At 43.6% G+C, this 15,194-nt stretch overlaps 1 protein-coding gene across 1 annotated transcript in view; it reads right to left on the reverse strand.

Moving 5' to 3' along the window:
- WDFY4 (WDFY family member 4) overlaps positions 1–15,194 on the reverse strand; it is a 4,454,583-nt gene that overhangs the window by 3,576,113 nt on the left and 863,276 nt on the right. The gene's annotated exons all lie outside the window — the stretch shown is intronic.

The following is a 15,194-nucleotide window of genomic DNA, read 5'->3' on the forward strand; positions in this document are numbered from 1 at the left end:
GGGTGTCTTGAGGTAGCAGTTGTTTGGGTGTCTGCTTTGGAGGCCTCTGCTGTTTAGGTAAATTTAGAGCCTCCGAGTATGTCTTTGTGTGTTTATGTGTTTGATTCAGTGGAGTGGTAGCATTATGTGAGGCTGGTTTTGTGGTGTGTGTAGTTGCCTTCTCCTCCTGTCTGGTCTTGCCAGTCCTGAGTTGAGAGAGCTCAGCCTCCAGTTTGGCTAAATAGCTGCATCTCTCGCAAGTATTTGTGTTATGTGGGAGGAGGAGAGGGTTGTCTGTGTACATGAGGCAGTTATAACATTGCCTCAAGATTCCCAGATTCACCAGCTGGACCGGAGAGGAGATTGACAACTGACCTTTGGACATGCTAGAATAATATTGGGAATTCCTTAATTGAAAACAAGGGCCAGTGGGGAGTGAGGGTGTAGTGCTTTTAATTTTTAGTGCTGACTTATATAATTGCTTTAGTGAGCAAGTGCCAGGCAACTTGAGTGCAATGTGTTACAAGTAACTAAATGCAAAACGACAAACAGTAACTTTCTTTCAAGTGAAACAAGGAAATAAGTACAGTAAGCAATGCAGATATCACTAGTGATCCACAGAAGCTCTGAGAAGTTGCGTATTAGGTGGAATTAGCTTCCAGGGAAATAACAAGCAAACAAACAACAAGCATATAAACAAAGCTAGATTCAGCAGGCCTGGATCTAGTCTATGCTAGAGCAAACAAGGTGAACCAATTTCAGTAAGATACAGTTCAAATATTCAGGCACTATAAACCTCTAACCAGAAATTCCCAGCTCAGAAGGGCAGAGTCCAGCCTCTTCTCCCACAAGAGTGCAGACCACGAACCTTCTTAATGTAAAATAACTGGCCTGAAGCCCAAGTGCCTAAACCAGAACTAATACACTTGGACACTGGGCTCTCAATCAGCAGTTCCCAACTTAGAAGGATGAAAGCTACCTGTCCTGCCACCACAGTGCTTGCCACAAACCTTCCTAATGTAAAACAACTGGTCTGAAGCCCAAGTGCTTAATCCAAAAGACTTGAATGATAGCTACACTTTAATCAAGTAACAACCAAGCAGTAATAAATACCATTGAATACTTTAGAGAATGTCTGGATTAGTGCTCAAGTTACACAAACAAAGCTAGATCCAGCAGGCCCGAATCCAGTCTATGCCACAGCAAACAAGGCGCACCAACTTCAGTAAGAAACAGTTCAGATATGCATGCACTATAAGCCTTTAACCAGAAATTCCCAGCTCAGAAGGGCAGAGTCCAGCCTCTCCTCCCACAAGAGTGCAGACCACGAACCCTCTTAATGTAAAATAACTGGCTTGAAAGCCCAAGTGCTTAAACCAGAATTAATACACTTTTAGAATAACAGACACTGAGCCCTCAATCAGCAGTTCTCAACCTAGAAGGATGTAAGCTACCTGTTCTGCCACAACAGTGCAGACCACAAACCCTCTCAGTGCAAAACAACTAACTGGTCCGAAGCCCAAGTGTTTAAACCAAAAGGCTTAGAATGAGTTACACCAAGCAGTAATAAATACAATTGAGTATTTTAAGATGATGCAAAAGTAAAAGAAGTAGGTAAAACACAAGTACAGTAAAAGCAGATGAAATTTTTTTTTTTTTTCTGAACAAGTGCTGAGATCAAAGAAACAGATTTGAGTGCTGAAACTAGAAAACTGGCTAGTTATAAGAAAAAAACAAGCTAGAAGGCTTCCCTCAAACACAGAAGGGCTTGGGGGCTCAGAAGCCTACAAATAGTCTGTACCACTTAACAAGAAAGGCAGGAAATAAGCTTAATTTTTTTTTCTATTTCCCAGATGCTCTCTGTGTACACAGTAGGAGTGCCTGAAATCAGAATATGATCTCACTGCACTCAGTTGAGTGAGCAAATGAGATGGGCCCAGAGGCAGGCTGAGGGGCGGGCAGTTTCAATGCCACTAAACTTCAGTTAAAAATTCCTTCAACACTCAAATTAAATACTGTATTTTTTTAAAAAAAAAAGTGCAGATAAAGGTACTTAAATTCTCTTATACGTCCAGTTGAATATAACCAAGTTCTTAGCTGGCCAAGCTGAAGTTTTAAAGCAGGAATTATTTCACATGCACCAGTTTAAATATGCAAGGACAGGAAATCAAAGAATGTGGCTACCCCCACACCTGTAATTACTAGCAAATAACAAAATTCAGCCAACACTAGCTTCAGTTCAAGTTACTGAAGAGCAGAATAACTTCAGTTAAAAATTCCTTCAACACTCAAATTAAATACTGTATTTTTATTAAAAAAAGTGCAGATAAAGGTACTTAAATTCTCTTATACGTCCAGTTGAATATAACCAAGTTCTTAGCTGGCCAAGCTGAAGTTTTAAAGCAGGAATTAATTCACATGCACCAGTTTAAATATGCAAGGACAGGACATCAAAGAATGTGGCTACCCCCACACCTGTAATTACTAGCAAATAACAAAATTCAGCCAACACTAGCTTCAGTTCAAGTTACTGAAGAGCAGAATAACTTCAGTTAAAAATTCCTTCAACACTCAAATTAAATACTGTATTTTTAAAAAAAAAGTGCAGATAAAGGTACTTAAATTCTCTTATACGTCCAGTTGAATATAACCAAGTTCTTAGCTGGCCAAGCTGAAGTTTTAAAGCAGGAATTAATTCACATGCACCAGTTTAAATATGCAAGGACAGGAAATCAAAGAATGTGGCTACCCCCACACCTGTAATTACTAGCAAATAACAAAATTCAGCCAACACTAGCTTCAGTTCAAGTTACTGAAGAGCAGAATAACTTCAGTTAAAAATTCCTTCAACACTCAAATTAAATACTGTATTTAAAAAAAAAAAGTGCAGATAAAGGTACTTAAATTCTCTTATACGTCCAGTTGAATATAACCAAGTTCTTAGCTGGCCAAGCTGAAGTTTTAAAGCAGGAATTATTTCACATGCACCAGTTTAAATATGCAAGGACAGGAAATCAAAGAATGTGGCTACCCCACACCTGTAATTACTAGCAAATAACAAAATTCAGCCAACACTAGCTTCAGTTCAAGTTACTGAAGAGCAGAATAACTTCAGTTAAAAATTCCTTCAACACTCAAATTAAATACTGTATTTTTTAAAAAAAAGTGCAGATAAAGGTACTTAAATTCTCTTATATGTCCAGTTGAATATAACCAAGTTCTTAGCTGGCCAAGCTGAAGTTTTAAAGCAGGAATTATTTCACATGCACCAGTTTAAATATGCAAGGACAGGAAATCAAAGAATGTGGCTACCCCACTCCTGTAATTACTAGCAAATAACAAAATTCAGCCAACACTAGCTTCAGTTCAAGTTACTGAAGAGCAGAATAACTTCAGTTAAAAATTCCTTCAACACTCAAATTAAATACTGTATTTTTTTAAAAAAAGTGCAGATAAAGGTACTTAAATTCTCTTATACGTCCAGTTGAATATAACCAAGTTCTTAGCTGGCCAAGCTGAAGTTTTAAAGCAGGAATTATTTCACATGCACCAGTTTAAATATGCAAGGACAGGAAATCAAAGAATGTGGCTACCCCCACACCTGTAATTACTAGCAAATAACAAAATTCAGCCAACACTAGCTTCAGTTCAAGTTACTGAAGAGCAGAATAACTTCAGTTAAAAATTCCTTCAACACTCAAATTAAATACTGTATTTTTTTAAAAAAAAAAGTGCATCTTATACAAACTTTATAATCAGAGCATTATACAGTTATCTTAATGTGTACAGCTGACTTTGGCTCAAGTAATAAGATGCTTTCATTCATACTGTGCCATAAATCACTAAAGCCTTAGAGTTATCCCATCAATTAGTAAACATTATAATATTTCACTGTCTGTTTTAGAATAGTGAGCCATTTCTATAAACTTTACGAACAGAGCATTAAATAGTTTTCTGGATAAATATAGTTGTCTTTAGCTCACATAATATGCTCCCAGCTGTGCGGTCATAGCTCACTAAGGCCTCAAAGTAGTCCCATCATTTAGTATTTCACTGTCTATTGTAAAATTATGAAACTATTCACAGTTTGTAGAATCCCTGTGATTAGATCTCCCTCCATTTAATTATTTTTCTTTTGGCTGAGTCTCTTTACCCATCCCTAATTTCGTCAAACAAATGATGCAAATCATAACAGCGCAGCAGATAACTATTTACAAGAATTAGCAGGCAACTGGATCACAGAATTGTAGACATCACAGAAGTAGTCTCAACAGTTTTACTTTTCCTCTGGATCAGGACTGGCTGGTTATGACAACTGTTATGGAAAAATATTATGTCTCATATTTATTCTTCACTAAACACATATTGTATTTTTTTTAACAAATGAGTCAAATAAAATGTTTATGTCAAGGGAAAGCTGAAAAATGTGTAATTATGCAAGATATATTTTCATATAAGTAGTAGCCTTATATATTTTAAGTGCCTTACAAATACATTCTCTCTATTAACAAACTACAGTGTACTGACGGATAATTGAAGGCAAAGTAAGTGTTGAAGGAGTTAAGGGATGTTATGTTATGTTGGAAAGTCTAATTTCAGAAGGTTAATGAATTGTGGCAGGTATCTATGGAAACCAGATTAATCAACAGTTACTCTCTGGCCTTCTCAGGCTCAGGGATGAGTCTTTGCAAGCCTCTGGAAAGATAGTGTGGACTGACACTGAATGTTACAGGGGAGAAGGACAATAAACTTTAACCCAGGTAGCTCATGTTTTGAAATGCATATCTGTGAAGCATCCACGTGAAGTTCTAAGCAAGAATCATGAGGAACAAACTTATTTTTAAATATTTTGACTTGTTAAAAGTAATGTACTGTCAAAGGTCTGCATGTATGCAGGTGATAAAAACGTATGTATATATGGAGTGTTTTCTCTTTGTTTCTTGAGACCGATTCTGAAAATTTTATTTGTTATTTCATTTGTACTTTAACATTTCGTGCCGTGAGTCAGATTCTGAACTTTGGTACTGCTGCAGGGCAGTGTGGAACAAATTACAAGGGTCAAGCACAGAAAGTTATTCTGTGAATTTCTTACTGCTTTGTATGGAATAATCAGAAACTCAGATACGCAACTATTCAGGCTATGTAAATATGCTAGACTAGGTGGGGAAACTGATTTGTGGGAAAAATGTTTTTTTTTTCTCTTAGATAACTGTGGTTAAAAGAATGGAATGAGTGAATAACTGTTTTTGTTGAATGACTGAGTTTGCTTGATATGTGTATGTAAAGTAATAGTGGGAGGACCCCAAAGGAAATAAGGAAAAGTTTATTAATATGTATGTGCATATGACAAAAAGAGAAATTAACACAAGGACGTTTCCTATGTTGAGGGTGATACCCTTGAGAAATTAGACTAAAAGGTAAGTGGTATGAGAGATGCTGAGTTTTGTTAAATGAATGAGTGAGGAAAATGTTAAAATATATTCATGAGCCCACAGCATCCTGGAACATGGTTGTGTGCTGTTAAATCAAATTCATAAGTGCATAGCATGCTGGGACATAGATGTGTGCTGCTAAATCAAATTCATGAGCTCAAAGCAAGCAGGGACATAGGTACATGCAGGTAAATCAAATTCATAAGCCCACAGCATGCTGGGACATAACTGTAAATGTGTGAAAGTACCCTTAGAGGGTCCAAAAGAGTGGTCAGTTCTGTACACAGTACCTATCCACCCCATTTTCCTGATTGCAATGCTGGAGCTGTAAATTTTGAGCTTGCGACAGGACGAAACAAGAGGGTGCTGTGGGAAAAGGCTGATCGAAACCCTTCCTCTGTCTTTGCACAATGACAGAATTCACCTTCCCTCCTTGAATAGTGTGTGAATTGGTGTACTCATTTTTGCCAGATTACCAGAATCCAGGATATGCAAGGTAAATCTTAACAGGGGAGATAGGAACAATGTCAAGTAGGCAGGATCAAATCTCTGCAAAGAGAACACCTGGATGTTTTATGTATCACAATTATGGGAAAGAAAGTTGTACATATTTGAATGAGTGGTTTCAGCTTACTAAAAAGTGCCCCGGTGAAGTATTTCCATTAAATGGAACTTATTATAAAGATAAATTAGGGAGTTTGAGGGGTATTTTAGAAGAAAAGAAACATAAGATAAATGGGAAACGATGGGGAGTATTCTATTCTTGGTATACCGAAGCCCTTAAAAGGGAAAATAAATCAACATTAAGGGGATTACACAATACTAATAAGATGTTGATACAACAGGTAAAAAGAGGTTAAGATGGCAGTGCAGGCAAGTAAAAAGGAATCCCTTTATCCTGTCTTGGCAGGTTTGTTGAAAACTGGAGATGGCCAAAAAGCACAGACTTCAGAAGAGGATGATAATTTTCCTGTAACTACTGCACCCTCACACCCCCATATGCACTGGTACAGTTAGCTTCTGTGCAAGATTATACTGTTTCTCAGACCCCTGCATTTTGGTCATCTGTCCACTGGAGACCAGATCAGTGCAGTATTGTTACATTCCAACCTAGTTCCCTTGTTCAGTAGCAGGAATATCTGTCTGCAGCAGTAACAAGGTTTTACTACAATAAACACTAGAAGGTGTATATTCTGCCCAGGAAGCTGAGTTAGTGGCTCTACAAAGAGCTTGTGTATTAGCCAAATTAAGACTGTAAATGTTTGTACTGATAGTCATTATGCTTTTGGTATTGTACATGGCTTTAGGCAACTTTTGAAACAGAGGGGGGTTCTTATCCTCAGGAGGAACTCAGATTAAAAATTCTTCCTATGTCAATGCTCATTTAGATGCTCTGCTGTTACCTAAAGAATTAGCAGCAGTCAAATTTAATGTCCATCAAAAGAGTGTAGATACTGTTTCAAAGGGAAATAATTTGTGAGATAAAGCTGCTTAAGCTGTGGAAGAACTTTCTGCAAAACATGTGATGTTCTTACATGAATCTAAAAGTAATGATGTGTTTGATTTTAAGAAAGTACCAACTTTCCAAGGCGAAGCATCACAGGGAGAAGTTCATAGGTGGCTTAAGGACATATGCAGTAAATCCGCCGAGGGGCTAAGGTGACATCCAAATGGCTCACTAGTGCTGCCTGTCTCCTTGTTACCTTACCTGGTAAAGACATATCATTTACCAGCCCATGCAGGTAAGACAGCATTATTTAAACAAACTGCCCAAAGTGGGTATGCCCTTCATGCCTCTTCTTTGATTCTTCAGTTTATTAATAATTGTGCAGTATGTTTAGAACATGATATTAGCAAAAATGCAAATATTATATTCCTTCCAGCTACTATCCTTGCGTCAAGTGACTCTAACTGATAATGTTATATTGGCTTACTGCACAAAACTTATTCATTTCTTGCAGCAGTACCACAGAACTGTATGACAAGCTCTTCCTCAACCTTCTGACCAGCCCTGTTTGAGTCTGAAGTGGAAGGGCCCTTTTCAAGTTTTCTTGACTACTTCTACTGCTGTATGTTGTGCAGGTTTACCAACCTGGATTCATTCATCACATTGTAAAAAGACTTGTCGTGTGGAGGCCCCACATGAATCATCTTTTTCAATGAAGGAAGATTGAAGGACAAAAAATGAACTATTTGACCCAGTGAAGGATTAAAGAAAATCAACTCAGATGGCAGTCCATGATGAATCCAGTGCCAGCAAGTACTTCTATTTTGTTTTTGTTGCTGCTTCTTCTTACAAACTGGTCAAGAGAAAATAGTTTCCTGTTGGTTCTTCGACAATATACCTTGGGCTTAAATGTGAAAAACTGTTGGGTGTGCTCATATATACCTCATCATTCTAAGGCAGGGATTCCCATGATTCCAATCCCTGCATCACAAGTGACACTTGAAAAGGAACTTAGTGATACTAACTTAGATTGACGTAATGTGACTGACTTTTCAAAGGTTGTGTCAGCTTGTAACAACAAATTGTGGAAATAAGAAGTTATGTACTCACCATAACGTTCCATCTGAGTAGGTAAACTTCATTTGTCTGCAACCTGTGGGATACGGATCCGACCTCGGATCCGAGCTGGCAACTTTACAAAGCTTAGATCCGAGCTCCTAGCTCCTCCCCTTACCCATAATCCCCTGCCAACCCTGACTGACCTCAGATCAAGTTTGCCCGCAATCACTATAGTAGATAACTAACTACATTATCAGAATGGTACATCACTGTATGACATGAAACACATCTGAAGGTCAGGGGGGCGGAGGGGGGGAATGGTTGCAGACAAATGAAGTTTACCTACTCAGATGGAACGTTATGGTGAGTACATAACTTCTTAATCTGAAGTAGTTAACTTCATTTGGTATGCAACCTGTGGGACAGAGTCCCCAGCTACCTAAACCTTGGGTGGCCTTCATGAAAGGATATTCCGGAGCACTGCGGTGCCAAAAGAAGTTCTCCCTCTGGAGGTAATGTCTAATTTATAATGACTGATGAAGGTATGAGATGAGGCCTAAGTGGATGCTGAACAGATATCATCCAAGGAAACCCTGGATTTAAAGGCAGCAGATGTAGCCATAGCCCTAGATGAATGGGCATGAACTCCTTGAGGTGCGGGCCTGCCGGAATTTTGATATGCTGTAATGATACACTATGAAATCCATCTCGATAAGGAAACCTTCGAGACCAGTTTACCTAGATTAAATTTGGCAAAGGAGACGAACAACTGGTCGGATTGTCTATGACCAGATGTCCTATGAATGTAAAATCTAAGTTGTCTGTGTACGTCCAAAGAATCTAGTCTGTACTCCCCTTTGTTCTGGTAGTAAGGAAAGAAGACCGGCAAATTGATAGATTGGTTAATATTAGATTCAGAAACTACCTTCGGGAGGAAGGAGGGAATGGTCCTGAGGTAAACCCTATCCTTGTGAAAGGCTAAGTATGGGGGTTTCACAGAAACAGCTTGCAATTCAGATACTCTCCTGGCTGAAGTAATAGCCACAAGAAAGGCTGTTTTCCAAGACAAATATTTGAGGTCTACTGAAGATGCTGGTTCGAAGGGAGGGGCTGTCAGGGCTTGTAATACCAAGGTCAAATCCCATGGAGGTACCGTTTCCTTTATTGGAGGTCTAAGAAGAAAGGTGCCCTTTAGGAACGTTTTGCACAATTTTGTAGTAATCAAAGGGCCCATTTCAGTACCTACGTGGTAATGAGAGATAGCTGCTAACTGAACCTTAACCGTAGAACAGCTAGCTCCGTCATTAAAAAGACCTGAAAGAAAGTCCAGCACCGCAGGCAAGGGGGCTGTAAAAGGGTCCAAATTATTGCGTTCTGCCCAGATAGAGAAACGCTTCCATTTACTACCATAGACCTGCCTAGTAGAGGGCTTGTGCGCTGCTACTAGGATAGTTTTAACTGGAGAAGAGATACCGGGAGTCCTAGTTACAAGTGGAACTGGAGCAGCCAAGCCGTAAGCTTGAGGCTGGCCAGGTCGGGAAGTGGAAGCCCCTGGGAGTGGGAGATTAGATCCGGAAGGGGATCTAGAATCCAGGGCGGATTCACTCGATGAGACCAGAGGTAAGGGAACCAAGCTTGGCGAGGCCAAAAAGGGGCAATGAGGATCATCCTGCTCCCCAACCGACTGGCTTTCTGAAGAAGTTTCAGCATGAGGGGAAGAAGAGGGTAGGTATAGAGAAGACCGGGTGGCCAAGCATGCACCAAGGCGTCCCTCGGGGCTTCCCCAGCAGGAGGAATGAGAGCGAAGTAATTGTTGCATTTTGTGTTTGAGGGAGATACGAAAAGATCGCAACAGGGCTGCCCCCAAATGGCAAAAATTCGACTCGCTACTCGAGGATTGAGGGTCCACTCGTAAGGGGAAAGGATGGTGTGACTCAGTGTGTCCACCAGGATGTTGGTCCATCCCGGAATGTGCATTGCAATGAGAAAGCGGTTGGTGGAGATCTCCCATTCCCACACTCTCATGGCTTCTCGACAGAGTGGTAAGACCTGGTTCCCCCTTGTTTGTTGATATACCATACCACAGACATACTACTGGCAGAAGGCTCTGAAGTGCTTGCAACGACAACAGCACTGCCCTCATCTCTAGAACATTTATGTGCAATAAGGTCTCCGAATCGTTCCACGTGCCTTGGACCGTCCTGCTCGAATAATGCCCCCCCACCCAAGACGAGAGGCATCCGTGGTCACCGTGGCGAGAGGGGGGCCATGGCAAAGGGGCGTCCCGCCTGGAGGTCCGGCGATTGAAGCCACCAAACAAGAGCCCTCTTGCAGGCCCTGCTGAGAGAAATGAGTTGACTCAAGGGGTATTGATGAAGGGACCATTGGACTTGGAGAGTCCACTGTAAAATCCTCATGTTCAGATGCGCCATGGGAAGAAGGTTTATAGTGGCTGCCATGGACCTCAGAGCCCTCAGAACCAATCCCGCCGGAGGTTATGAAGACTGAAAGATGGCCCGCACATGTGCCCTCAAAGTGTGCAACCGGTCGGGAGTTAAGAAGACTAGTTGCCTGTTAGTGTCCAGTCTAGCCCCGATAAAATCTATCACCTGAGTCAGGGTGAGAGAGGACTTGTCCGAGTTTATAGTGATCCCTAGTTGCGGAGCAAGGTTGAGAAAGAAGTCCCTGGCTAAGCATAGTAGATGCCTTGTTGGGGCGGTGAGGAGCCAGTCGTCCAGGTGCGGGAAGACCTGAATTCCCTGGAGTCTCAGGTGGGCCGCTATCACTGCTAATACCTTGGTGAACACCCTGGGGGCTGAAGTGAGACCAAAGGGGAGGACCGTGAATTGATAATGACTGGCTCCCAGCCAGAAGCGGAGAAACCTCTTGGACCGTTCATCCATCAATATGTGGTAGTACGCGTCCTTGAGGTCTAAGGAGCACATCCAGTCGTTCTCCCGCAAGAGGGGGAGAACAGATTGAAGAGTGATCATCCAGAACTTTTCTTTGGTTACTGACAGATTTAGCAGGGAAAGATCGAGGATGGGCCTTAGGTCCCCCATCTTTTTTGGCACCAGAAAGAACCTAGAGTAGTAACCCGATCCAGACTGGCCTGGGGGGACGTGCTGGATGGCTCCTTTTTCTAAAAGCAGCCGAATTTCCGCAGCCGCTGCCTCCCTCTGATTGGGTGGAACATCGGAGAGGTGTCCAGGGGTGTCGGGAATGTAGGAAAAGGGAATTCTGTATCCTCTGGATATGATACGAAGCACCCAGCGGTCTGTTGTAATGGACTCCCAAGCTGCCAGGTGCTTCGAGAAACACCCCTCGACTGCCTCCAGAGTGGAGCAGTCGGGCAACCCTTCAGGGTTGCTGCGTGGGCCGATCAGAGAAGGCTTCTCTGGACCCAAATCTCTTTGGGCCCCCTCTGCCTCTAGGGCGGCGTTCACCCTGTCCTCCTCTGCCGCGGAAGGACTGGGAGTCCGGAGCGGACTGGGATTGTTGCGACTTTCAGAACCACATCTTCTTCTGCCCTTTTGGTTCTTGGAGAAGGACCTCTGGGGAGCAGAGAAGCGGACTCCGACAGCAGACATCTTCCCGTCCTTTTCGCTCTGGACCAAAGTCTCGTGAACTGTCTTGCCAAACAGGGCAGAACCATCGAAGGGGGCATTCGCAAAGGACGCCCTAAAGGGTTCCGCGAAATCACAATGTCGGAGCCAGGCCTGGCACCTCATAACTAGGCCTGCTCCGCTGGCTCTAGCGGCTCCCTCTGTAGCATGGGATAAAAGCCACATAGAGGTGTTGGATATAGACCTGACAGTGGCCATGCGAGTGAAGTACAACTGTTTGTCCTCCCCTGACATGGACTCCGGGGGCGATGCAGCGTACTCTTTGATAAGGTCTCGCTGCAGTCGAATGACATGTGCCATGTAGTTCAGGGACCTTACAGAGAAGGTCGCTGAACTAAAGACCTGCTTCCCGAGATGATCCATCAAGCGAGACTCCTTGCTCGGGGGATGGACCGAGGGACTCTCTTGGGCTAACTCCCTCTTGGTGGCAGCAGCCACCAACATGGCATCTACGGGGGGGGGGGTCCCTTGCTCCAATGGGATTTCTCTGCCGGAGGGCTCAGGATCTTTTTGGGACGTTTGGGGACTGGCTCCACAGTGTCCAGCTCCTTCCACGCCCTAGTGGTGATAAGGCCCACTAAGGGATCGGCCGGAGGGGACACCCAAGAGGTAGATGGGCCTGCTTCGAACGCCTCCAGGAACATGGATTCGTCCAAGGAAGCCTTGGAGGCAGACCACCCCCCCCTCTTATCCTAAGCATTTCCATGATGTCTCCGAAGGAGACATCCTCGGGGGTGACCTTGGGGAGCCTTCCCCCTCATCCAAATCCGTGTCTTCTGTCAAGGACTCGGGGGAGTCCACATGCCTCCTCTTACACTTCCGCTTGTGAGGAACATCCTCGGGGGGACTGTCCGAGGACGACTCACCAGCAACGTCTTGTTACAAGGGAATGACCTGAGACGTCAAAGCAGGCTGTCCCTGTGGCCGAGCGATGGAAGCCCTACCCAAACAAGAGGGAGTGCGGGATGGAACCGTAGCAGGGAGTGGGGGCCTGGATGCACTCAACAGAGCCCTCTCCACCACATCGAAGGCCGAGGGAGAGCCACTCTCTCTAGGATCAGAGAGCCGACCCTCACTCGGATCCGATGGATGGATCGGAGCCGGCGCCGAGACCATCGGATCCGAAGGGCCAGTGTGCTCCGACCTGGACAGAGCCGAAGGCACACCAAACCCCTCGGATCCAAAGCTCAGAGCACGGCTCCGAGAGCTCAGAACCGACAAGGACGGATCCGGAAAACTCGAAGGAAGAGTCGGAGCCGAAGTACCAGACACTGTCGGCGCCGACCCACCCCCGGCTCCAACGCTGCCTGGCTCCGAGCACTCAGAACCCGGGAAGCGGGTCGAAGAAGGAGCTATCGGGGCAAAGAAGGGTGTTGAGCTCCCCCCCGGAGGGGGAGGAGGCAGGAGCACTCCCATCTGCATTTGGGCCTGGATGAACCTTCTCATCACACGATCCAAATCAGCTTCAGAAAGGCTACGCGTTGATCTCGACGAGGCCACCAAGGCTGGCCGGGAGTGCCGCCTCGATGACCTCGACTGAGATCGGGTCTCCTCCTCCTCGGGTCCCGGTGAGAAGCATGGAGACCGGAGCCAAGAAGGAGAAGCCCGCTTAGCCGGGGGGGCTGAAGCAGAGGCCTCGGCCCACCGCTTGTGGTGCTTCTCCCTCCGTTTTTCTCTCCTGGCCTCCCTCTCCTCCGGCGGCGAAGTGGAAGATTGAGTCCCAGCCAGGGTAGGGAGGCAGGAGTGGCCGCCACCGAAGCCTAGGAGGAGGCCACAGAAGCACCGGAGGCCGAAGCCGAAACAGGGAGCAAAAGACCTGCCAGGATCAGCTTAGACCTCCGGTCCTTCAGTGCCCTGGGGTGAACACCGCACAGATAGTGCATCCAGAGGAAAGGTGTTCAACCCCAAGGCACCGGACGCACCAAGTGTGGCCATCCGCCGGGGAGAGCTTATGGCCACACTCGGTGCACTTAGAAAAGATTGGCTTTGGGGCCTCAGACATTCTAAAGGAAACAGACTCGCTAGGCCCCAAACACACCACACACAGAACTACGTACCAGCGAAGGGGAGGGAGGGTAAATTTAACTAAAAAGATTCAACTACAAGGATTTAACCAAAGGGAAACCTAACCACAACACACTCGTACACTCAAAAGTAACAGAAAAAAGTTTTAAACTTCTCACAAACTCTACGAAGACCCTACGAACCAGGAGCTCAAAACCTAGCTGCTGACCAGAAGCACGGCAAACTAGATCTGGGGTCAGTCAGGGTTGGCAGGGGATTATTGGTAAGGGGAGGAGCTAGGAGCTCGGATCTAAGCTTTGTAAAGTTGCTGGCTCGGATCCGAGGTCGGATCCGTATCCCACAGGTTGCAGACCAAATGAAGTTAACTACTTCAGATCACTTGTTATGCCGGAAACAGAACTGTACCAGTGGGAACCAGACGATGTAATGACACTAGATATGAAAGTGTGTTGAACTCTTTACAGCTAAAAAGCTATGACTGGGGACAGGATGCAGGCATGATAAAGGACTGTTATTATATTTGTGGTGACCGTGCCTACCCCTGGTTGTCTACAAACTATTCTGGATGTTGTTTTGTGGGCAATATCACCCCTGCTATTCAACATTTCAAAAACCCTCCAGCAGGCAGACTGAGAAATAAATGGGCAATTCAAGTATTTTCAGCTTTTGCTCCTGTGTATGGAGTGTAGAAAACAATACTTGAAATCACCATGCTTGCTCAAGTAGATAGCAAACCACACCACATCGGGATGAAAATCGCAAAATGACTGAAATTCAAACTGTGGTACTACAAAACTGTCTGGCACTCAACATAATGGTAGCTGCTAAGTTGGGGGGGGGGTCATGTGCCCTCATAGGAAGTAGTTTTTATTTCTATATCAATGACTATCATGATGAACAAGAAAATTTGGCCAATTTCATGCAGCAAAGGGCCAAGGACCTGGATAGTATAGCTATAAACAATGGACACTTTTTGAATGGTTAGGCAGTACATTTGGTAATTTAGGATACAAGGTATCATTAAAGTAATCAGTATTACTCTTTTAATTGTTTTAATATTTTCTGTTCTAAAGGCTGTGATTACAAAATGCTTGACCACACCTGCACACTCAGTGCCCACTCATAAAAATATCTGATGATAAAAATCAAACCTCTGTACATGATATTATGAAGCAGAGGCATACTTTATCAAATTAAGAAGAAATAATATATAATTGTTGGGGTTATGTGACACTTACAGTGTCAAATGGGGGGGGGACTGTTATGGAAAAATATTATGACATATGTTTATTCTTCACTAAATACATATTTAACTTGTAGTTTCTTCATAAATGAGTCAAATAAAATGTTTATGACATGTTTATGTCAAGGAAAAGCTGAAAAAAGATACATAATTATGCAATATATTTTTTCATATAAGTAGTAACCTTATATAGTTTAACTGCCTTACAATTACATTCTCTTTATTAGCAAACTATAGCGTACTGACAGATAATTGAAAGTAAAGTAGATGTACAAGGAGTTAAGGTTGGAAAGTCTAGTTTCAGAAAGTTAATTAATTGTGGTAGGTATCTGTGAAAACCAGATTAATCAACAGTTACACTCTGGCCTTCTCAGCTGGGGGAT

Source organism: Protopterus annectens, chromosome 14.part0 (assembly GCF_019279795.1).
Source record: "Protopterus annectens isolate FY-2018-M chromosome 14.part0, PAN1.0, whole genome shotgun sequence".
In the NCBI taxonomy this organism is placed as follows: Eukaryota; Metazoa; Chordata; order Ceratodontiformes; family Protopteridae; genus Protopterus; species Protopterus annectens.